At 39.6% G+C, this 26,098-nt stretch overlaps 1 protein-coding gene across 4 annotated transcripts in view; it reads right to left on the reverse strand.

Annotated features, from left to right (window-relative positions):
- Positions 1-22,467, reverse strand: part of ANKRD12 (ankyrin repeat domain 12) — a 110,570-nt gene extending 88,103 nt beyond the window's left edge. Inside the window, exon 1 of one of the 4 annotated variants that reach the window (XM_019920683.3) lies at positions 22,258-22,462. The gene's annotated coding sequence lies outside the window, so the exon portion shown is untranslated. Of the gene's footprint in view, positions 1-22,130 lie in introns of all 4 variants that reach the window. The other 3 variants (XM_019920682.3, XM_019920685.3, XM_019920687.3) reach the window with 3 other exon arrangements.
- Between the last annotated feature and the right edge of the window lie 3,631 nt (positions 22,468-26,098).

Genomic DNA, 26,098 nt, shown 5'->3' on the forward strand with positions numbered 1-26,098 from the left:
TAAGTACCATCTCCTCACATAGTTAGCATTTTGTGTGTGTTGAGACCGCTTAAAATCTACTCTCAGCAAATTTAAAGTATATAATACAGTATTATTACCCACAGTCACCATGCCGTACACTAGGTCCCCAGAACTTACTCGTCTTATAACTGAAAGTTCATACCCTTTTACAGTGTCTCCGCATTTCCCCTACTCCCAAGGCTCTGGCAACCACCACTCTACTCCCTGCTTCTGTGAATTCAACATTTTTAGATTTCACATCTAAGTGAGATCACACAGTATTTATCTTTCCGTCTGGCTTATTTCACTTATTTAGCATGTCCTCCAGGTTCAACCCTGTTGTGACAAATGGCAGGATATTCTTTTTTTTTAATGGTTAATATCCCACTGTAAATGTATATACACTTGACCATTGAACAACACAGGTTTGAACTGTGAGGGTCCATTTGTATGTGGATTTTTTTTTCTTTTTAAATTTATTTTTTGGCCACACTGTGGGGCTTGTGGGATCTTAGTTCCCCGAACAGGGATTCAACCCAAGTGCCCTACAGTGAAAGCGCCCGAGTCCTAACCACTGGACTGCCAGGGACTTCCCAAGGATTTTTCTTTTTTTTTTCAATAAATACATACTACATTACTACATGATTTGTAGTTGGTTGAATCCGAGGACGTGGAACTGCAGACACAGCAGGCCAAATGTAAAGTTATACGCAGATTTTTGATGGCACACAGGATTGGCGTCCCTAACACCCATATTGTTCAAGGGTCAACATTTTCTTTAATCATTCATCCATGAACAGACACTGAGGTCGATACTATACATTGGCTATTGCAAACAATGGTGCAATGAACATGGGAGTACAGCTAATTATAATTTTATTTCCTTTGGAGATATACCTGAAAGTGGGATTGTTGGGTCAGATGGCAGTTCTTTTAATTTTCTGAGGAACCTCCACACTGTTTTCCATAGTGGCTGCACCAATTTACATTCTTACCAACAGTGTGCAAGGGACCCTTTCTGCCACACCCTTACCAACTCTTACTATCGCTTTTTTTTTTTTTTTGCAGTACGCGGGCCTCTCACTGCTGTGGCCTCTTCCCGTTGCGGAGCACAGACTCCAGACGCAAAACCTCAGCGGCCATGGCTCACGGGCCCAGCCGCTCCGCGGCATGTGGGATCTTCCCGGACCGCGGCACGAACCCGCGTCCCCGGCATCGGCAGGCGGACTCTCGACCACTGCGCCACCAAGGAAGCCCTCGCCTGTCTTTTTGGTAACAGCCATCTTAAGAGGCATGAGGCATATCTCACTGTGGTTTTGACTTGCATTTCCCTTGTGATTAGTGATGTTGTACAACCTTTGAATATACTTAGCCCTCTGTATGTCTTCTTTGGAAAAACGTTCAGGTCTTTTGCCCATTTTTTAGTCCTTTTTTCTTTTTTTTTTTGCCATTGACATGTATGGGCTCCATATATTTTTTGGATATTACCCCCTTATCAGATGTATGTTTTGCAAATATTTTTCTCCCATTCCACAGGTTGCTTTTCATTTTGTTTCCTTTGCTGTGCAAAATATTTTTTATTTGAAGCAGTCCCACTTGTTTATTTTTGTTGCCTGTGCTTTTGGTGTCATATCCATAAAATCACTGTTAAGACCAATGTCAAGGAGCTTTTCCCGATTTTTTTGGTAGGAATTTTATGGTTTCAAGCCTTGCATTTAAGTTTTTAATCTATTTCAAGTCAACTTTTGTGTATGATACGAGTCCAATTTCATTCTTTTGCATGTGGATATACACTTTTCCCAGCACCAATTACTGAAAAAACTATCCTTTCCCCATTTTGAGTTCTTGTCAAAGATTAGTTGACTGTATTACGCATGGGTTTATTTCTGGGTTCTTTATTCTGTTCCACTGATCTCTCTTTTTATGCCAGTACCATACTGTTTTGATTACCATTGCTTTGTAGTTTGAAACCTGGAAGAGTGATGCCTCTAGCTTTGCTATTCTTTCTCAAGACTGCTTTGGCTATTCAAAGTCTTTTGTGGGGCTTCCCTGGTGGCGCAGTGGTTGAGAGTCCGCCTGCCGATGCAGGGGACACGGGTTCGTGCCCCGGTCCGGGAAGATCCCACATGCCGCGGAGCGGCTGGGCCCGTGAGCCATGGCTGCTGAGCCTGCGCGTCTGGAGCCTGTGCTCCACAACGGGAGAGGCCACAACAGTGAGAGGCCTGCGTACCGCAAAGAAAAGTCTTTTGTGGTTCCACATGAATTTTAGGATTATTTTTCCTACTTCTGTGAAAAATACCATGAGAATTTTGATAGAGATTGCATTGAATCTGTAGACTGTAGTATGGACATTTAATAATATTAACCCTTCCCGATCAATGAACACATTGGATTTCTATTTATTCATGTCTTTAATTTCTTTCATCAACATCTCATACTTTTCAGTGTACAAATCTTCTACCTCCTTGGTTAAATTTATTCCTAGGTATTTTATTCTTTTTGATGCTATTATAAATGGGATTTTTCCCTTAATTTCTTTTTCATAAAGTTCACTGTTAGTGTATATAAATGCAATTGCTTTTCATATGTTGATTTTATATCTGGCAACTTTGCTGAATTTATTATTAGCTCAATAATTTTTTTGGTGGAGTCTTCATGGCTTTTTATCATGTTATTTACAGAGACAATTTAACTTCTTCCATTTTGATTTGGATGTCTTTTCGTTTTCTCGCCTAACTGCTCTGGCTAGGACTTACAGTACTATATACTGAATAGAAGTGGTGAGAGTGGACAAGCTTGTATTGTTCCTGATTTTAGAGGAAAAGCTAAGTTTCTCCCTGTTGACTGTGATGTTACCTGTGGGTCTGTTATATATGGCCTTTATTATATTACATTCCTTCTATACCCTAACTTGTTAGGAGTTTTTATCATGAAAGGATGTTGAACTTTGTCAAAAACCTTTTCTGCATCTATTGAGGTGACTGCACCACTTCTATTCAAAACTGTACTTACTGATGGCCCTAACTAGTTCAATAAGGCAAGAAATAAAAGGTATGTAGCTTAGAAAGGAAGAAGTAAAGCAGGTTTTATTTCTGGATGACATGATCATCAATGGAGACAAACGCAAGGTATCTATAAAGAGGCTACTAAAACTTATAAGTAAGTATAGAAAGGACAAAGGATACACAGTTGATACATGAAAATTTTGTTTCTATATACTAGCAACAAAAAGTCGGATACTGGGCTTCCTTGGTGGCACAGTGGTTGAAAGTCTGCCTGCCGATACAGGGGACACGCGTTCGTGCCGCGATCCAGGAAGATCCCACATGCCGCAGAGCGGCTGGGCCCGTGAGCCATGGCCGCTGAGCCTGCGCGTCCGGAGCCTGTGCTCCGCAATGGGAGAAGCCACAACAGTGAGAGGCCCGCGTACCGCAAAAAAAAAAAAAAAAAAGTTGGATACTGAAATTAAAATATAACTCACAATAGTATCAAAAATAATAAATTTTTAGGGATAAATATAACAAAATTTAAGACTACATAGTGACAAAAAACACTGCTGAAAGAAATTAAAGACCTAAATAAATGGATATACTATGTTTATATGGATTAGAAGACTCAATAAGAGATCAGTTCTCCCCAAATCGATTTATAAATTCAATGCGATCCTAGTCAAAATCTCAGTATGCTTTTTTTTTTTTTTATGGTACGCGGGCCTCTCACTGCTGTGGCCTCTCCCGTTGCAGAGTCCAGGCTCCGCATGTGCAGCCTCAGCGGCCATGGCCTACGGGCCCAGCTGCTCCGCGGCATGTGGGATCCTCCCGGACCAGTGCACAAACCCGTGTCCCCTGCATCAGCAGGCGGACTCTCAACCACTGCGCCACTAGGGAAGCCCCTCAGGATGATTTTTTAATAGAAACTGACAAACTGTTTCTAGAATGTATATGAAAATGCTAAGGACCTAAAAAAGTCCAAATAATTTTTGGAAAAAAACAAATTCATGGACTTACATTACTTGATTTCACTATAAAGATACAGTAAGCAAGACAGTGTTTACTGGTATAAAGATAGATTTACAGATTAATGGGACAGAAGGCAAAGTCTAGTCTAGAAATAGACTTGTACATGTGTCCAACTAAGTTTCAAAAGTGCTGCCCATGCAGTTCACTGAGGAAATTCCTTTCAACAAATGGTGTTGGTACAACCGTATCTCCGTATGCAGAAAAAAACAAAAAACCAAAACTTTGACTCTTACCTCACTCCATAGAGAAATATTACCTCAAAATGCATCATATACCTGAATGTATAAAGTGAAGTTATATGTTTTCTAGCAGAAAACATGGGAGAATATTTTAGTGATCTTGGGTTAGACAAAGATTTCTTAAATAGGCTATGAAAAACAGAAACTATAAAGGAAAAATATGGATAAGTGGGACTTCACAATGCAAACTCTTGCTCTTTAAATGACATTGTTAAGCAAATGAAAATCAAGTCATACAGGGAGAAAATACTTGCAAATTATGGCTTTATAAAGGACTTATATCCAGAATATATAAATAAATCTTACAAATCAGTAAGAGGATAATCCAATTTTAAAAGGAACAAAAGATTTAAACAGTTCATCAAAGAATATTTAATTAATGGCAAATAAGCACAGAGAAAGATGCTCAACCTCCTTAGTCATCAGGAAAATAATGATATGCCACTATACATCCATGAGAATGCCACTATACATCCATGAGAATGGCTTCTCTTAAAGAGAAGGAAGACCAAGTGTTGTTGAAGGTGTAGAGGAACTGGAACTCTCATATATTGCCAAGGGTTAGGAGGAAAGACAAAGTAGCACAGCCGCTTTACAAGTGAGAATAGTTGGTGGTATCTTCCCATGGCTAAGAAGAATTATTCTTTTCTTCCATCCTTTGTATGATAGTCTTGGTGACTACTACACTGCTTGTTTTTCAACCTCCTTGCCCTAAGACTGCACAGAGGCACCAATACTTGTTAAGGGCCAACCATCTGCAAGCTCTATGACAGACTTTGCTATCTAACAGCTAAAGGAAACAGTTAAAAGCTTTGATTCTGCCTTTTCAAAGGTGTTTCTTCCTTTACAATAAATATTCTTGCTCCTTACAGATCAAGGACTCTATGTATTCATCTAACAGCAGCTCACTTCCAGGTTTGACAGTCCATGAATGTATGCTATTACATTCAAGGGTTTTTCACTCTTATTTAGCCACAGCAGTAAAATATATCTTCTTCTAAAACGAAGTAACCCAGCAATCTCTTGGTTTTTTTGTTTTAAATGGCATTCCTGTTTGTGACCATTCAAGGGATACTAAAAAAAAATATCTTTAATAGTATTGCTATCTGAATAATTTTGTTTGTAATGAAGGTAAAATATTCTAGTTGCTATTCAGAGGTACCAAGTTAGCATACACAGGTACATCAAAAACTCTAGTGTATACCACATGTAAAGTAGATAGCTAAGGGGAAGCAGCTGCATAGCACAGGGAGATCAGCTCGGTGCTTTGTGTCCACCTAGAGGGGTGGGATAGGGAGGGTGGGAGGGAGAGGCAAGAGGCAGGAGATATGGGGATATATGTATATGTATAGCTGATTCACTTTGTTATACAACAGAAACTAACAAGCAATTATACTCCAATAAAGATGTTAAAAAAAAAACTCTAGTGTAAACTGAACATCATGTGGATAAAGAAGTTGCATATATGCCATTTATATTTTTAGTATAAGCACGTTAAGAATTAAGAACCAAGGTGTCTTTTTTTTTTTAAATGTCAGTTCATTGGTTTATTTATTTTTGGTTATGTTGGGTCTTCGTTTCTGTGCGAGGGCTTTCTCCAGTTGCGGCGAGCGGGGGCCACTCTTCATCGCGGTGCACAGGCCTCTCACTATCGTGGCCTCTCTTGTTGCGGAGCACAGGCTCCAGACGCGCAGGCTCAGTAGTTGTGGCTCACGGGCCTAGTTGCTCCACAGCATGTGGGATCTTCCCAGACCAGGGCTCGAATCCGTGTCCCCTGCATCAACAGGCAGATTCTCAACCACTGTGCCACCAGGGAAGCCCAAGGTGTCTTTTTAAACTCAGTCAAAATTACACCAAAAACTTACTAAATTTCTTTCACAGTGGGGAGTAACGGATGGGTGAATACTTCTGGCTGGTTAATATCATTATCTTAAACCATCTATATATTCAGTGTCGTTTTCCACTGTTCCTCCTTCCTACGTGCATGCTACTCTCAAAAACACACTTAGAAATTTCACAGCTCTCTAATGGTCACAGAATCTGTACTTAATACCGGTTAACTCACATCATTTGATTATTAGTCAAAAAAATCGAACCCATAACAACTTAAACTTATCAAGCAAATAAACGCTAGTGGCCCCAGAAGTCCTCGATGATAAAAATTTTCCCACAGTGCTACACATTTAGTAGGCCTGAAACAGACTCAAGAATCTGTACTTTCAATAAATAGCCCAGTGGTCTATATCATTAGAAAAGCTTGAAAAACAAATTAAATGAGGGAGCAATTTTTTTTTTTTTTTTTTTTTTTTTTTTTGCGGCACGCGGGCCTCTCACTGCTGTGGCCTCTCCCGTTGCGGAGCACAGGCTCCGGACGCGCAGGCTCAGTGGCCATGGCTCACGGGCCCAGCCGCTCCGTGGCATGTGGGATCTTCCAGGACTGGGGCACGAACCTGTGTCCCCTGAATCGGCAGGCGGACTCTCAACCAGTGCGCCACCAGGGAAGCCCTCACACATTATTGATGGCGATGAAACTGGGATAACCTCTTTGGAGAAGAATCTGGCAAAACTATTAAAATACAAATGCACAGACTTTTGTCCTGATAATTCAATTTTAGTATTTGCCCTACAGGTGTACTATACAAATATGCAAAGATAATATACAAAGGCATCCACTAAAACGTTACGTGTATCCAAATCACTGGAGAAAAAATCTAAATATTCATTTGTAAAAATGTGGCTAAACAAAGTATAGTACCTTTTTACAGTAAAAGTTATGCAAAAATCCTTTTTTCTTGACCTCTCCTCTTCTGCAGAAACTCTAAATGTTGCGAGTATCAGGACTTGATCCTGGATCCCTTTCTACTCTCTAACACACTCCCTAAATAACCTAATCCCATGGTTTTAAATACCATTGAAGTGCTACTCACTTCCAAATCCATAACTCTCGTCCTCATTTAAAACTCTGTATTTGTATATCCAACTGCCTACTTGACATCTTCACATGGATGTCTAATAGGCATACCAAACCAAAATAATACTATAGAGAATCCTTAATTTTCTGTCAAACTTCCTCACCTACCCATCTTCTCCATTTCAAATGGCACCACCCTCCATCCATCACTTAAGCCAAAAATTCAGAAATGCTGACTCCATCTCTAAAGCATATCTCAAATTCAATCCATGTCTTTCCACATCAACTGCTACCCACCCCAAGCTACCAAGATCACTTGAATAGGCTAGTGCAAAAACTCTGCAAATTATCTCCCTGCTTCCATTCTTACCCTACTCCTCCCTTCCTCCTTCTCTTAAACACACACACACACACACACACACCCACACACACACACACACCCCTTCTACAAGCAGTGATCAGATCTCTTAAAACTAAAAACCAGATGCTACCACTGACCTGCTTAATTTTTTTGTTGGTTTCCCACTGAAAAAAATCTCAACTCAAACTAAACCATCTATACTATATGAAGCTGAATTAATGGAACAGATGTCTGAAGAAATTTTTAAACCATTTAAAATCCTCAAAGAAATAAGAGAAGACTGATAATATGCAGAAAGACTAAACAGAACCAAGAAGAAATACAGAGTATGAAAGTACAATGATTGAAATAAACAACTCTACAGGTTACATAAATAATAGAAAGAAAAACCCGAAGAATGAGTAAGTGAGCTAGAAGATCAGGCAGAGGATAGTTGCAGAAGGCATCAGAGAGGGATTTTTTTTTTAAAGGAAAATATTAAAGAAGAGACGTTAGAAGTAACAGAATCCATATAATAGAATTCCCAGAAAAAAAAAAAAATGAAGAAAAGATATTTGAAAAAATTACCAATAATTTTCCAGAACTGAGGAAAGATCAAAGATCTCAGATTAAAGTGTGTGGAATACAACCTGGCACACAGTAGACTTCCAATAAATATTTGCTGAATGAAAGAATGAATCAGTGAATATGAATTCAAGGGCCAAACAAGACAGGAAAGGAACTACACTCAGACACACTATAAACTAAAAAAGATAAACAAAAATTTCAAAATCTTCTAGAGGGGAACTGCAGGTCACACACCCAGGAAATCAAACTGACATCAGAAGTTACGAAAAGCAACATCAGAGGCAAGACAACAATGCAGTAACATTTCAAAATGTTAAGGGAAAAAATTTCAAACCAAAAATCTTTAATCACACTAAGCTATCATTTAAAAGTGAGAGTTCAATAAAGATGTTAAAAAAATAATAAAAATTAAAAAAAATAAAAGTGAGGTTAATGAATGATATTTTCAGGCATAAAAAGGCCTTATAATGTATATATACAAACACCCTGCTTGAAAATTGCTTTTAAGTAGGCACTCAAAAAATAACTGAAATAAATCTATGAGAACTACTGTGTGATGTATGGGAATCAGAGTAAATAACCTAATAAACGTAATATTTCATACAAAAACAAAAATGACAGACGGATGGATGCTTGGAGAATACCCCGAACAATCCAGAAATAAAATTCTACAAAACGTCAACATGGCTGCTGGGACGTTGTTGGGTAGGAGGTGGGGTGGAGGAGACTAGAGGAAGTGAGAAAGTGGTTACAGTACTTCTCGTCTGGAGGAAAGAAAACATATATATTTAAAAATATATTTTAAAATATATTTATAAGATTAAGAAACTGTGGAAGATGAATAAAGATAGTCAATAAAATGTAAATAATTTCCAATATTTGTGTTATTACAATAAATTTATTACATTTATTACAATAAATGAAAATGGATTAAACTCATTAATTAAAAGATATGAGTCTCTGGGCTTCCCTGGTGGCGCAGCGGCTGAGAGTCCGCCTGCCGATGCAGGGGACACAGGTTCGTGCTCCGGTTCAGGAGGATCCCACATGCCGCGGAGTGGCTGGGCCTGTGAGCCATGGCCGCTGAGCCTGCGCTCCGCAACGGGAGAGGCCACAGCAGTGAGAGGCCCGCGTACCGCAAAAAAAAAAAAAAAAAAAAAAAAAAAAGATACGAGTCTCTGAGATTGGATAAAAATAAGATTCAGCAACATACTTTGTAAAAGAGACCAAAAAAGGATACTAAAATGGTTGACGATAAAAGGATAAGAAGACACACCAGGAAATATAACCCTAGGCTGGTAGACTTTTCTTTAGGCCCCATTCATAAATAATTCAGACCCTTCCTGGTCTGGGCGCAGCTCCCTGCCACTCCTGGGCCTGTGGGTTCCAGGGCTGCATTAAAGCTCACACACTAAAAAGGTATCTGTCTATTTTCTTTATAGGACAGGGCTTCAATTTCTGCTTCCTATTATGACTTTGAGGTTTTTTTTCCATTTCAGGCACCTGCAGATTCCTCTTTCTTGCTTTCAAGCTCAGCTGTGTTTTTTAAATATTTTATTTTTAATCTAGCTTTCCGTATACATTACTAAAATGGAAGGGAGTATCCCCAGTCTGCCTCATAGTCCAGAAGTCCCCAGAAGATGCACTTAATTTCTTAATCTTTTTATTTTATTTTTACTTTAAAATTTTTAATCTTAATTTCTTCATCTATATTATGAAATGGTAATGCTCAAATAATAAGGCTATGAGAAGTAAATAAAATATCTTAGCATACATAGTCCTTGGTGCATATAAAATATTCAAATGCTGCCCTCTAAATTTACCAGCAATTTTACATCCTACCTAAAGAAAGTAAAGCTAGAGCCATAAGCATGGAATGGAAATTGCTAACTTTTTTCCTGCTCCAGCTTCCACTGGGCTGCAGCTATGCTGAGGGTAAAAATGCTTCCTCCAAAATTTTTTTGAAAAAAAAAAAGGTAACCAGTAAAGGACCAGCAACAGAATTCAATGACCCTTAAGAGTCATTCAGTAGGGACTTCCCTGGTGGTCCAGTGGTTAAGACTCCGCACTTCCACAGCAGGGGTCATGGGTTCGATCCCTCGCTGAGGAACTACGATCCCGCATGCAGCACAGTGCAGCCAAAATAAAATGGTTACTTTAAAAAACAATAAATAAATAAAGGTCATGGAGCTCATCCTTTAAAAAAGAAAAAAAAAAAGAGTCATTCAGTTAGGAAAGTGACTATTATTTTCTCTGATTTGATCTGGGAGCCTGAAGTCCAAGATTCTATGCTGAGATCTACCACTGACTTTTTGGTTGACCTTCATCACTTCTCAGTATTTGTTTCTTCTTGAAAGTTAGGCTAGATAACATTGAAGATCTCCTATTTTTCCAAAATTCTGATTCCAGAATAAGATGTTTAGAACAATTTCACTCCATTCTATTTTTCTATGAATACAAAAATGATAGCTTAAAGTACTAAACAATGACATCCTTATTGCTGTGTTCCCCCATGCAAAAAAAGTAAACCATTAGACATAAATACTAAACATTTCCTACTTGCACAAAGACCAAAAGCTTAATTCCCTCACACTTAAAAAGTGGTCTTAAAAAATAATGGAAAAGGCCTCATGGTAAATGGTCATGCTTCTGGGATATTAACTGTACCTCCCTAACACCTCAACTACTTAAACAATTCAAGTGAGAATTCAGTCTATGAAAAGGGTTTGTGCTTGCTTTATCATACCTTCCCAAAGTAAGGCATGGTTGATTTTCACCACGATGTTTTCTGGCAGCTATTCCATAACACAAGAATAATATGGCTGTATTCCAGACCAAGAAATTAGTATCATCAAAATCACAAATTTAACCAACAGCATGAAAAAGATGAAAACATCCACATCCTTTAAAATAAACTGTCCTCAACACTGCCCTTAAGACAATATTTTTTAAAGTCCTTAAGGAATGTTTATGGTCTATTTTATACAGTTCTATATTAAATTTTTTAAAAATAAATTTTTTAATTTTTATTTTTGGTTGTGTTGAGTCTTCGTTGCTGCGCGCAAGCTTTCTCTAGTTGTGGCGAGCGGGGGCTACTCTTCGTTTTGTTGCGCAAGCTTTTCACTGTGGTGCCTTCTCTTGTTGCGGAGCATAGGCTCTAGGCGTGCGGGCTTCAGTAGTTGCAGCACGCAGGCTCAGTAGCTGTGGCTTGCGGGCTCTAGAGCGCAGGCTCAGTAGTTGTGGCCCACGGGCTTAGTTGCTCCGTGGCATGTGGGATCTTCCCGGACCAGGGCTTGAACCCGTGTCCCCTGCATTGGCAGGCGGATTCTTAACCACTGCATCACCAGGGAAGCCCTATACAGTTCTATATTAACTTTTATAATGAGCATGTACTCCTTGTATAATCTACAAATAAAAATTTTAAAAATAATAAAATAGGTCGACTTACACTTGGTTTGCTCTGGAGAACTACAGTGTTCTGGTTAGAACCCAAGGGGAAAAAATAATGAGATGGCAGGTGAGAGAACTACTTTAGAGAGAAGAAGAGGGAAAGAGGTAAAAGGTACTTTCATGTGTTTTATGTTTTCTAACCCAGCCATCAGAATAGGAAAGGAAGCAAAAGATTCAGGACAGAAGCTCAATCCAGTAAATATAGGCTGCACTTTGGGTTGGTGTTGCTATATATTATCTCCTTCGGAAAGCTGAGCATGGCAGTTAATTTAGAAGACTATACCAAGTAAATGCACTGTAAATAGTCTATTTGGTTTAGCTCTATGTGTGTATTACCTTCAAAATTCCACAAAGGTAAACCAACAGTATAAAATAGAGTAACATTTAGGCAGCCAAACTGCTTGAAATGTAAACAACCAAGGGTTCATGCTTGCTATATCATACCTTCCCAAAGTAAGCCATGGTTGATTTTTAGCACAATGTTTTCTGGCAGCTATTCCATAACATTTTCCCACAAGAAAATGATGATTGTATTCCAGACCAAGAAATTACACACGCCCACGCAAGACAGCAGACCACACTGAAGGGACAGCAAAAACTGAAACACGATAGGGTAGAAAATGAGGCTAAAGAGGAGGAAGGGAGCAACATGAAGCACCTCGTCATTGTGTTGTTTGATCTTTATGATGACAAAAGCAATTTAAGGCTTTAAAAAAAGGCAGTGACACAATTCAAGCAGCATGTTTAAAAAGGTGCCATGGGGGGAAAAAAAGTGCCATTGGTGAAACTCTGGAAGACACACTAAAGAGGAATTACAGGAGAGACACGGAGACCACTTCAATTGTAACGACCAGATTGTGAGGTGGGAAGGAATAGTCAGCAAGAGCAAGGAGGCTAGAATGACATCAGCAACAAGAAGTAAAAATGCTTTGAAAATAATTTAAAAGAAACAATTAGCATTTATCTGTTATATTTATCTTCCAATAGTAATGACTAAACAATACCTCAAATTTTTTAAAAATAAAATTCTCATTACTTCATTAGATAATATTTACAAAAGAGATTAGTGGTAAAAAGATTTTTTTGGCACTGTCAAACAGTGGACCATAAAGGATCACGTTCTAACAATGTATTTAGAATTTTTAAAGAAAGTAATACAGGCAGCTGGGTTTACAATGATCTATTTGCCCTCGGTATATACGTATATTTATATATACATTCATTTCCAGATGTAAAGGTCGACATATAAAATACTCATCTGCAATGGGGAGTTGACATAAATGACTTCTAAGGTTCTAAGATTCTAAAAATGAGTTGCTGGGTTTACTGACCTCTTTCTAGCCCTACAGGGCTCTAAATGTGCAACTTCCGTAGACCAGCAGAGGGCTGCAACAGCCCAGAGAAAATGGTGAGGCAGCTTGACTTGCATCTCTGGCACTGGGCGGTGGAAAAATTACAATACTGAAAGTAGAGAACTAACAACCACTACGTATTCACTTCACTGTCAACAGATTCTTAAAGGGGGCAAGAGCAAACCCCAAAGCCTGAAAACTAGAAGCACTCATAATTAAGCATTTTGCCACCAGCTCCTTTCTCTTCCTGCAAAATAGCAGTGTTTGGAAGCAGAACAAAATCTCACTAACATAGGGTAATTAGAAGGGAAAAAAAGCCAGACAAAATGAGTTAGCAACTCACACTTCCTTTCAGACCACTGCTCCACACCGCTGCTACCAGACTAATCTTCCTAAAATGATAATTTCATTAGGTTACTCGCACATCTACTTTGCCAATCTGTTCTGTATATAGTGCAGTGAAGTCTTTACTTTGCCTAGATTTTAAGGTACATTTCTACCTCATGTATACAAATCTTATTTTCAACTCCTCTAGTGAGACTGCTCTTACTGTTATACACAATATGCAACAGAGAGACTTCCCTGGTGGTCCTGGTGGTCCAGTGGTCCCCTTCCAATGCAGGGGATGCGGGTTTGATCCCTGGTCGGGGAACTAAGACTCCACATGCCGTGGGGCAACTGAGCCCTCACACCACAACTACTGAGCCCACGCACCTGAACTAGAGAGCCTGCGTGCCGCAAACTACACAGCCCACACGCTCTGGAGCCCGCACGCCACAACTAGAGAGAAGCCTGAGCGCCGCAACAAAAGATCCCGTGTGCCGCAACTAAGACCCGACTCAGCCAAAAATATAAATTAATGAATACATAAATAAGTACATAAATAAATAAAAATGGGCAGGGAATGAAAAAATATGTAATAGAATTGAAACGGAAAAGGTCACTGTGGTGAACTTTCCATAAAGAAACAAATCTACATAAGTCTAGGGAAAGGGCAGATCCACTGTTGGGAAAAGTTTGTGCAAAGAGGGAGATAGGAATTTGCCTGGGGAAGTGAGGAAATGGCTCAAGGAAAGGTATACAGAGGGGTTCAACTGAATTGTAATTCTTAAGGTTGGTGATAGGTAGAAGGTTCTCACTATGCTATCTTCTGTACCTTTTAAATTATTTGAACTATTTCAAAATTTAAAAAAGTTTTTGGTATTTTACTTTGCCCCTCAAAAGACAAGCAGCCCATCTACTCAACAGATCATACGCCTGGTGGCATTCTCAGTACTACTCACACTTTAATCCCAAATAATGCCCTCATTTTTACGGCTTTCTATTTTTTAAAATATTTATTTATTTATTTTTGGCTGCACTGGGTCTTCGTTGCTGTGCACAGGCTTTCTCTAGTTGCGGCAAGCGGGGGTTACTCTTTGTTGTGGTGCGCAGGCTTCTCATTGCGGTGGCTTCTCTTGCTGTGGAGCACGGGCTCTAGGCTCGCGGTCTCTAGAGCACAGGCTCAGTAATTGTGGCGCACGGCTTAGTTGATCCGCGGCGTGTGGGATCTTCCTGGACCAGGGCTCAAACCTGTGTCCCCTGCATTGGCAGGCAGATTCTTAACCACTGCGCCACCAGGAAAGTCCCAATGGCTTTCTTTATAAATGACAGGTACATACTTCAGCCTTAAATGAAAGGAAAAGACTTCTAATTGCTTAGATAATTGGGTGCAGTTTGAATAGTGGCACATTAAAAAAAGAGAGATTTGAGATAAAGGATATGGCATAAAAAACCAGAATCGTTTATGATAATCATGGCTTCTGCAATGTAAGTCTGAGATCCTGAAAATCATCTTTATCTACACCCAAACTCTCTATGCAGTTAGAGGTACTAAAATCAGTACCCCGCCCAAGAGAGCAAAACTTACGGAAGTATTAAGTTATTGCTAATCCACATACCACATCATTCCCACCCTGACCCAACAATAAGGTGGGTTATTAGCACTACTTCAACTATAGCCAAAGTTGTAGCTTCCATACAACTTCACACCAGGGCTGAACTGTCTGGGCCTTTAGTCCTGACCTGCTATCTCTGTCTTCTGCACACTCTCCAACATAAACCCACCTGCTATACTCCGCACAAGAATTCAGGACAACTGCCAAATTTAAATGAAGCATAATCTACAAAGATACTGAATCACTATGCTGTACACCTGAAACTAATATGATTGATATTGTAAATCAACCAGACCTCAATAAAAAAAAGAATTCAGGATAACTGCATATAGGGCATTTAAAAGAAAACATGCTCTAAACTGACTTAGGGTAGTAGTATTATTGGTTGCTCTTTTAGTCAGGGCAATTTAGGATTATAAACTGTTTCCCTGCCAAAGTATGCTGAGGAGAATAATAAGAAATATGGTACCGAGGGACCAAAGCATAGTAAATTCACTGTATTTTAACAGCTGTATAAGTAAGTAACAAGAAAAGTGTGGTACTATGGAAACTCCAACCCCAGTGACAAACAATATGTATTTGATTTTTAAAATAAAACATTTCCTGAAATATAATCATGTAAATGTTATGAACTGTGGATAAAAAAGACAAATCTCACTTATGATGCTGATATTAAACAACTTTATCTATGAAAAGAAATATACTATAAAAAATAAATGCCTAAAAACACAAATTAGGACTATTTAAGAATGTAACAGTTCTACATCAAAAATTCAACTTAAATTCCCAAGTCAGTGATTCTTAGTCTTTTTTGCACAGACCCATGTCAGGGCCTGAAAGCCATAGGTTCTTTCACTAAAAAATTTGCAGGGTAACTTCCAAATGTTTACAGAACCTCTCTGTAATTATGGATCCTTGTTTTAAGTAATTATCTCTTGCAGCTAGATTTTAAGCTCCATACAAGAAGTCTTCTTCAGATATGTGCTTAGCATTGGCACCTAAAACCTTAAAACCTAAGCACCTTTTCAATGATCTCTTTGTCTCCTATATGAATTCTATACAACCTCGAATTATTTTCTAAGAAAATCTGTATTACATTACTCCCCATATTGGAAATTAATTTTTATTAAGCTCTTCTTCCTAGCAATCATGGCCTTTTTCATCTGCTACCCATCTTTTCTCCCTTAGTCCCAGTTCATCTCTTCTGCCAGTCAGACCATCCTCCTGTCGTTAGCATCAGGGTGATCCTTTACACTGTGATGGAATCTACGGTACAACAATGAACAAGACAGACATGATCCATGTCCTCGAGGGCTCACCATGTTCCTTTCTACACCAACTAGAAAGCAATTTGAATGACTAAACAATAATACTGTCCGCCTATTCCACATGTCTATGTTTTGTTCATTGAGTGTAAATCCTTTAAAAAAAAAACAACCTATGATATTGTCTTCGCTTATATTTTTCTAAACTCCTGTCTCAACGCTAAATGCAATAGCGTTCATAGAAACATTTAAAATTTGTTAACTAAACATGCAGTGTTTAAAACCTTCTTGATTATATCCATAATACTAGCTCACTGTGGCAAAACTTGAAAATACAGAAAAATAAAAGAAATTCTGGTTACTTTCATATTCAATATCCAGAGATAATCTGTCACACTGTCAGACTGGATCATTCAAGAACTTTCACTCCTTGTAAAAATCCATAATACAAAACAATTATTTTCCCCATAAAGGCTCATATTTTATCTATCATTTTACCTTTTTTTCTCTTAATAATATCAGCTTCTTTGAATGTGCAGTTTTGTAAAGGAGCAATACAGACACTGATTTAAACTCATCTGTATAATGGCAACAAGATAAACTTCACAAGGTAATGGTAAAGAGTGAACGAAAAGTTATGTGGAGAATCCATTATCAATCACAGGACATTTGTAATTATGCCTCTGACCAAAAGATATGAAGTATCAATTCACAGAAGAGAAAATGCAAATGATTATTTCTCCATGTATTAGCTAATGATCCAAATTCCTGTAGCTAAAATCAAACCCTTCATACCGCAATTAAAGATGAAAGCCTTGGATGTAAAATGACAGCAGTAATATAACTTAAATGTAATGACACAAATTTTAATTGGTGACCAACAATTGTTTACTTTCAACAGCATGAGCACAAACAGAAGGTAAAGAGGTATTTTTTTGTTCTGTTGGACTGCAGCTTAAAGAGAACACTCATCTTCATTCTTGGGATGTTTTTATGAATTCTGGAAGACAGGGATAATTTCTGAAGGTTGAAGACCCACTACTGGGTGATCACCTCAGCTATCAATCTACAAACGAAGTTGGTTGATCTTAAGAAAAAATTTTTCTCAAAGTAATAAAATTACATTTATATAACACAAATTTTAAGTTAGTTCTTGAGTAATAGCACCTAGAGTTGGAGACATTCCAGTAACAACTTTTTGAAGTTTCTCCATAACTAGATACGTAAAATATCTATTCTCATCATATATTAAAATAACACATGTGTAAGTATCTAACAGTACCTAGAATACTAATGCTCAATAAAAGGTCTTTTCTTTGATCACCAAGTAACTTCCAAATAGTTAAAATTAAACTCTGGTAAAAAGAACTTATTTTAACTCAGAGGTTGCAAGACTTTAGTACATAATATTAAAATATAAGCCAAGGCTTTATTCCTAGTTACAATATTTTTGTGCAAATTATGGTAGGAAACATTCTGTAAATTTTAAATTTTCTCATCTAAGTGACATCATTAAACACCAGCAATAATTAGTAAAGTGGTATAAAGAATGTTTTTAGTATTTACTCCTACCCTGCTTGTTAAAGTTTCAGAAGTGGTAGAACAGAATGGAAGAAAGCTGTGTACAATGCGGCTTTGGTGGAAGAGAGAATAAAAGTAGGTGTTTCTTTCCTCTTCCTTCAGATTTGCTAATGCTTCTCTTTCACGAGTGCATTTCAAAGGAGTCTAGCATTACTCCAGAGAATTTTAACCTGGATCCTATCCATGGTTCAATATCATTAGATTAGCGGATTTTTTGCTGATCTCAGAGTAGCTGTGAAATTCAAGAGATCGGATATAAAATGTACTTCATGAACTACAGAACATCGTAATTTTTTACATACTATTATCTTTTATTGTGAGTTACTACAGCTATTTCTAGAAAGAGAGAGCCACACACACATGGTTTTTGTTCTCTATTAGAAGTCAGAATGCCAAAAAAACTCCTATGTAGGAAGAACAACAATCTGAAATGTAAGAAGCTACAGGACTCTCCCAACTCTTTCAAGCAATAAGGTAGTTTAACAACATAGCATTTATTCCAAGTATTTGTGGTATCTCCCCCAACTGTGGCCCAAATACAAACTGATAAACAGAAATGTAAACTACTACATATTTTGAAACAACTTTAGTGCAATAAACAAATATTAAGGGACTGGCCAAAAAAAGACACAATTTTTAAAAGCCGAAGAAAAATGATTTTGCAACTTGCAGCTTCATAATTTACCTCTTCTATTTACCTCAATTTGGAAGCATTTCTGTATTTAAACCTAATTCTCTAAGAACTTAAATTTGAATTTCTTAGAATTGTGGAAGGTTCCACTAATCAGAAAACCTAGTTTTGGTTGCTATTTTCTAACCTGGACAAACTCATATTTACTCTTGCTGGATCTATTCCTTTATAAAAGTCCCAAATGAATTTGGTTAGTTTTCTTTCTCCTTCAGTCACTGTTTAAAGTATGTTTCCTTAGAACAATGAACATAATATCAAGGTGGAGTCTGTTAGAACAGCCTCTTAGTACTAACAACTGTAGTCCTTCTGTTGCTGGCGAGACTAATTTGCTTCTGACAACATAAAAAAACCCAACTACATCAGCATCTCATTAAAAGGCTTGCTGGACTGTTTTCCACAATTCTCGTAAGGTATTTCCTTTTCTTTTTGTTTTTTAACCAACATAGTAGAAGGTAGAATGCTGCCCCCCACCCCACCAAATTTTTCACAAAGTCAGAAACTTAAAAACTGCCCTAAAACTTCTCAAAATCAGCTGAACACTCTTAGAGGTAGAATACAGAGAAATGGTTAAGAATGGGGACGGCAGAGTCTGTCACTTTTTTAGGTCTGTGAATATCTGTACACCACGTAACAGTTCAAAGCCTCATTCTCCTCAGCCACAGTATCTGTTTTACAGGGTTATTATGAAAATTATCTGAAATATTTCACTTAAAACTTTGAACACAGATACGTGCAGATTCTACATGCTCAACAAATGCTTATCATAACCTTTAGCTTCAAGGTTACAAATAATCCATGTATGTAACACTACAATACTACAATGATGTTCCCAGTATTATCGATTTAAAGCGCTAAAAGAAAAAGGTCTTTAAACCTAACAGCAAAAGTCAACAGTGTCTTAACATTTCTGCACTTATATTTTAGATCTACAAGATAACCTTAACATGAACTACTCAAAAGCTGAGTTTATAAAGGAAATTACCTCCTGTTATTGCCATTATCTAGAAACTAGCAACAAATTAACATTTTTACTAAGATACTTTCACTATTACTTTTAAAAAGCCACTGCCTGTTAAAGAAACAGATTATGCATGCATGAGTGTATATGAGAATGTTTTCAAATGCTATATGAAGAAACTTCATATTCTCCAGAGGAAGTCAGGCTCTAACAACCGCAATATTTAAAATGTTCATAAGAGGCTTTACTAAGATTAGAACTAAGTAGGGATCAGAAAATGTATCTACAGGGAGTTATAATCTATAAAACAGCAGGTGCTCAAAACAATGAAGCTAAGGCTAAGCAAAAACCTAGGGATCTAGACACCTTAGATAATACAATAGAAAACTGTATTTATTTTAAAAATAATGTCACCACTTTTTACACAGATAAAAGCTTATAGTATATAATGTGCTTTCCATATGTAATCACATTTGTTCCATCAAACAATCCTGTAAATTGTGTAGGAAAATTATTTTTTGCAGATTACAAAGGCAAGGTTCTGAAAGTATGATTTGTCAAAAACCACAGTTAGGAAGTGACAAATCAAGAATGTAAACCCTGGCCTTCTCACTTTTATTTGCCTGTTCTTTCCACTACTCCATAAAGCTACTTCTTAAAGAAGCAAATTAGCATCTTCAGAAAAAAAAATCTCTAGGCCAAACCACAGACTGTTTTAATTAGCTGTGCTGACTTGGGTAAGTCATTCCCCCTTACCAGGCCTTCATTTTCTCATCTGTAAAATGAGAGAAACGGATTGGAAAATCTGAGGTCTCTTCCAGTTCTAAGGATAAATCTCTAAACTACAATCTTTACAGAGTGCAAGCATTTTACAAATACATGTTGATGTCAGCTTCCGCAACAAGTTCCAAGTCAGAAAGTGGTGTCATTAGCTATTAAGCAACCTACTGCAATTACTGGATAAATTCTTCATGTCTATCTGATAGATGTTGCTTCAGTAGCATCAAGTTTATATACAGAAAGCTGTCTAAACCTTTTATGGACTACGATGGACATGATTAATCTCACTAGTCATTCTCCTTTTAGCCTGAAACAATGCTCTTAAAACATAAGAATGGCTTACAGAAAATTTAACTACTCATCAACTCATACCAAGAAACTGAACATTTTTACTATTATTTTTATTCTATAGAATAAAAACGTCTTTTCCAATGATGAGTTTTCCAAATATCCCTATTTCTCCAGTCTACCTCGAAGATGATCAGTTACCTTTTACAGCAACTTCTATAGCAAAAAAAAAAAAAAAGTAACACAAACAATTTGATAAAAACATCTTCCTTTTAAATTCATTCCACCAGTTGGGCGCTCGTCTCCAAACAAAATTCAAGCTTTTTTCCCCCTTCCTGGTATTAAAGAACTAAAATCAAAGACCGCACAATGTATTTCCACCTACTAAGTTCTTTCCTCATCTGAATACTTTATTTTCTTTACTCTGCCTCAAATAGTCTTCATGGAATACACACCCAGAGATTTCCACTTTCCCAGCTCTGCTTGTTCATAAAACCATCCTAACAACAACTATGGAAACCAGAGAGATTAAGAACATTACAGGCATCCTGCTCTTTTCCTTCCATGAATACTACTTAAGTTTTACTTCATTTTAACACCTTGCCTGTCCCTAAAATAGAACACATACCCCGAATAGTTAGGCTTGACCTTACTCAGTCAACCGTCTGCAGACCTTTAGAAATTTGGTTACTGCTTGTGTCGACTATAAAAGATCTTTTAGTAAAGCCTTCCCCCCCCTTGCCTATGAAACATTTCGAATGTTTACATGTTTTTGCGTTTAGCCCAAATTAAAGACTTTTCCCAACAAGCTTAGCTAATATAACGACTTGATCTTACACAGTCGACACTATCTCATTTTGTTTTTTAAGCCACTTGGCACCAATATAGCACATGTTCTGCCAGTTCTGAGCTAATCTCCAGGAAAGCCTTTGTATAACGACTGAAGAAACTGAAACAGATCAGTGCCCAAGATTTTTAAGAGCCTATATAAGCATATGTTTTTAATCAACAGTCAATTTATTTTAAAATAGCTATTTCACCAGTTCGCCTTCTTTTATAATTTACATAAACCGTTTTAAAATAAAAAAGGACACATGACTGAGAACTCAGGTTCACTTCAACTTCAGGATTAGAGCCGATTCCGAAGTGTTAAGGATCTCTGGGTCTGCGACCCTTTTCACTGCGTCCGCAGGGTGTAAATTACACTCTCGACCGCTAACACCGCTTAAACTGTTTCCTACGGTTTCTACGGGTGCAAGAGTGTCAACTTCCCGTCCTAAACTGTTTCTTACTGTTATTATTAAAACAGCTGTCAGCTGGGCTTCGGTGACCTCTTTGTACAACCGTTTATTCAACGCTTTGGGAACCTCGAGGCTGCGTCACACCGTGTTACCCTCGAACTAGCTCCAAGAACCCGGCGGCCCAAGGGTCCGAGAACGCCGGGGCCCGGCTCGTCCGCGCCGCGAAGCTGCCTACCCGCGGCCCCGGGCTGGGGGCGCCCCGCCCCCACCCCGCCCGGCTCCCGGCGGCGCCCCCCCAGCCGCGCACGCTCGCTCCCTCATTCCCTCGCACGCACACGCGCCGCGGCCCCGCCATGTTCCGGGAGCGGCGCGGCCGCCCGCGGAGCCCCCGCCCCCCGCTCGGGCAGCTGCCGCCGCGCCGCGACCACTGCGCTCCCGGCGGGGCAGCCGTACTGTCAGCGCGGCGCCGCAGGGCGGGGCGAGTCCCTACCTCGCTCGGGGGAGGGGACGGGAGCCGGCGCGACTGAGGGGCTCCTCCCGGGCTCCGGGGCCGGGGCTTGAAACCGCGCCCCTCCTTCCTCCTCGCCTGTCGCCACGCCCCCCTCGCCCGCACGGACCCGAGGCACGGCCGGCGCGGGAGGGTCTATCCCTGGAACGAGGGCCTCGGCGCCGCCGTCGCTGTCGTGGTCTTCGCCGCCGCCGCGAACGCCGCCAAGGCCGGGCTCGAAAACATCTCCGGTCTCCGCCGCCCCTCACCACAGCCTGCTCGCTCCCAGGACGGCGCCGTCCGGCGATTGGCCGCGGCGCGGGCACGTGACGCGCCGGGCACGGGACGGGCGGCGTGAGCGCTCCGCCCCCGGCCCCGCCGCCCCTTCCGCCCGCCTCCCCGCGCCGCGGCCCGCCGCTCTGCCTGGGCCGGGAGAAGCTTCCCGAGCCGGGGGCGGGGGTCGGGGCGTACCAAGTGGACGCGGGGGTGCGGACCCCACCCGCCTCGCCGCCTCCCCTCCGCCGGCACCAGCCCCAGAAGGGAGGGGCCTAGGGGAGCGAGGGAGCCGCGCAGGCGCCGCCGACGTGCCGGGCCGGCGGGTGCCGCTTCGCGCTCTGCGGCGACCATGGCCGTGGCAGTGACTGGAAACTTCTGGAAATGGCGGCAGCGAGGAAGAGGAGGCTCTGTCTACGTTGGGTATTCACATGTTATTTTTGCGGGGGCGGGCGGACGAGTTTGCGAGCTGGGACCCGGGAGAACAACGCTGCTGCCCCGGCTGGCGGCGGAGGCGGGTGTCCGCCCCGGCTCGCGGTGGACTGCGGGCCAGGGGCGTTGGGAAAGGCGGTGCGGCCGGGTCCGCGCACTGCGCCTGCGCGCCGACGGCCGCACCTGCGGAAGCACGGGGCTGGCCAGGCCGCAACGCGCCCCTCACCTGAGCCATGTGGGCCCCGGGCCCATCCCTAAAGCACGTTCGCGTGCACCTGTCGCGGGGACTACACGGACTCTGCAATACGCCCTCTCACAGCCATACCTTCGGATGACCTTTTCAGACAAATTTAAGTGCATTTTCCCCCATCCGAGATAGTACTTCTCAGGGCACTGCCAGCTGGAGGACCGTGCAGGAGGGAAATTTACCGCCTCGGTTGTCCAGCTGCTGGCACTCTAACTTCCTCTGGAGGGTTATCCGCGACAGTTTGTACTTGCCCTTATTTAACCACCAAAGGGATTACATAATCGGAGGGAAACCATTTTATTGAGTTCCTTTTGGACGCTTTTTATTTACATTGAGGTTAATCCGCGACAATTTGTGCATGCCTTTATTTAACCATAAAAGAGCTTGCGTAATTGGAGGGAAACCATCTTCCTCCTCATCGTTGTGTCCTCCAAACTACAGCACGCATTTGTGACTTAATGAGTGAAGTTACGAATTTATGTCATTAATCAGATGATATATTTCAGACTTCACAGAGAAAGCTAAATCCCAGCATTTAACCATACAAAGCATAAACTTGCATTAAACATCACTATTTTTTACTTTCCTAGGTTCCTGATTTCTCCTACCTTTAAAAATATTAGGTTCAATATGAATTGTAAGAGAGCACCTTGTGGCTAGAAGTGGATCAGTGTTACGTATAATTTGGATATTTATGGCGTGAAATACAAAGAAAAATCCACTAAAAATTTAACCAACTCTTGTCTGACTTCAAGTCGTTGAGTTGGTTCTCATTTAGCTCGCTGTCATAGGGAGAATGGATGGTAGTGGCAATAGCTATTTCTACAGCAGTACGAGCCTCAGTTCAAAACTGAAAGGTAGCTAATCTTGAATTTGCTGAAATCAATTAACCATAATTCATGCCATAATTATCTGCACAATCTTATTACTTAAAAGTCACTGAATACATGAAAGACTCAAGGCAATTGTGATCCAAGGCACTGTACTGACTACACTTGAATAGGACACTATCTGTAAAAGAAAAGTTCATTGTAGAATCAGTCAAGTTGCAAAAAAAATTTTATTGAAGCTCCTATTAAGATTATACGCGACAAATTATAAGTCAGCCACAGTTTGTTATTGGAAAGTTTCAAAATCAAGGGAAGAGGAGCTAATTTTCCTTTTCAGTGTGAAACTAGAAGTATAAATCAAGAAGTTAATTCTTATTATGGACAGAGACCTCAAAAGAAGCTGGAGCTAGTAGATTAGTAAGTTGCTAAGGCTGTTAATTATAGAGCCCTGTCTTTCATTGGCTCAAATCCTGGAATCCATCTTCAGCAAGTGGGCAAAATATGTTTTCTTAATAGTACCAGGAGATCAAGGAACCCAAGCATTAAACATCACTCTTAGCCAAGGTTAAGTTTTATTACATTTATTTAGGGTGATTACTAGCAGACACTAAAATGTGTGTATTTGATATCTAGAAGCCATCTGCAAAATTTACTTTCTTTCCAACTTCTTACCTTTAGAATCAACTACTGTTACGTTTTGCTACATGATGTACAGTTAGATCATTCAAAAAATCCTGCCATATTTCAGGAAGGTGAATATAATAAAATAAAAATACAATCTCAATCATGGCTTATCATATGACAGTCTATACAGATGTAATGCTTTAATACTCTTATGACTATCATCATGTTGTAGGACTTATTAGGGCAATGGCTCCATCCAGTCACAGCAAGTAATTCTGAGGAATTGGTAGCTTTCCCTAGCTACACTCAGTAGCCGCTCCAAAAACCACCAAAAAAGCCAGACATTAGATTCTTTGCCCAGTAGGAAAAATGACAAGTTGATTTGTTGGTTCATTTTTGTAATAAAAAAATTTAAATAGCAATAAGAACATTTCCTCCCTAAATATCTTTTTTTGTAAAAAACAGCACAGAGCTAGGAACTGAGAAGAGGAAATGAGGGAGCAAGTGGTGTTAGACACATCAACACTGCCAACTTCTCCTTACGGGTTTCAAAAATAGGCTGGGATATAGCTTCATCTCAGGCAACCGAAAACTGGCAAGAAAATTTTAATCAGTGTGTTCATATACATTTGGAACCATCTTGGATTACTGTAATGAAATTTTACTTGCCAGGTGTTTTTAAAAGCCTATCTGTAGTTATTAAAACTAGTGCTCTTGTGTTAAAAATTGATAGGATTTTCAAGAAAAATGGACAAAAAGATTAAGCAAGATTCAACTCAAAATACTAGTATGTACTACTGCAGTACAATGTAAGTGATGATCTAAGAACTATAGAATATATTTTGATAATGATATAACAGTATGCCTATAATTATAACGACCTAAAATCAATATTCTGCTTCTAAAGTAGTACATAAGTTAATCAGTGCATATCCTTAATACATGACTTGTTTTTTCACCCAGTATCTGAAACCTTCCCACTCCTAACATTTCGTCTAGTGGGAAAAAAAAAATTATGTCAAAGTGTAAGGCATTTTTTACAATAGTAACTTTAATTTAAAGGAATACCTGTAATTTTTCATAATTTTAAATAAAAAGCTTAACAGCTAACAGAAGATAGACTTTTTTTTTTTTAAGAGGTAAAAATAATAGTAAAAGTAGTTGCCTGTGGGAAGAAGGTCTGAGGGCTCTAGGGTAGAAGGGAGCATTTTCATTGTGTTACCTTTTTGTGCCACTTGAAAAATTACTGTTGTTGTTACCATCCTAGGTAAAAAACAAAAACTAGTTTGTTTTTTTAACATCTTTATTGGAGTATAATTGCTTTACAGTGTTGTGTTAGTTTCTGCTGTATAACAAAGTGAATCAGCTATATGTATACATATATCCCCATATCCCCTCCCTCTTGCATCTCCCTCCCACCCTCCTTATCCCATCCCTCTAGGTGTTCACAAAGCACTGGGCTGATCTCCCTGTGCCATGCAGCTGCTTCCCACTAACTATCTTTTACATCTGGTAGTGTATATATGTCAATACCACTCTCTCACTTCGTCCCAGCTTACCCTTCC

The sequence above is a fragment of the Tursiops truncatus genome, chromosome 13 (assembly GCF_011762595.2).
Source record: "Tursiops truncatus isolate mTurTru1 chromosome 13, mTurTru1.mat.Y, whole genome shotgun sequence".
In the NCBI taxonomy this organism is placed as follows: Eukaryota; Metazoa; Chordata; class Mammalia; order Artiodactyla; family Delphinidae; genus Tursiops; species Tursiops truncatus.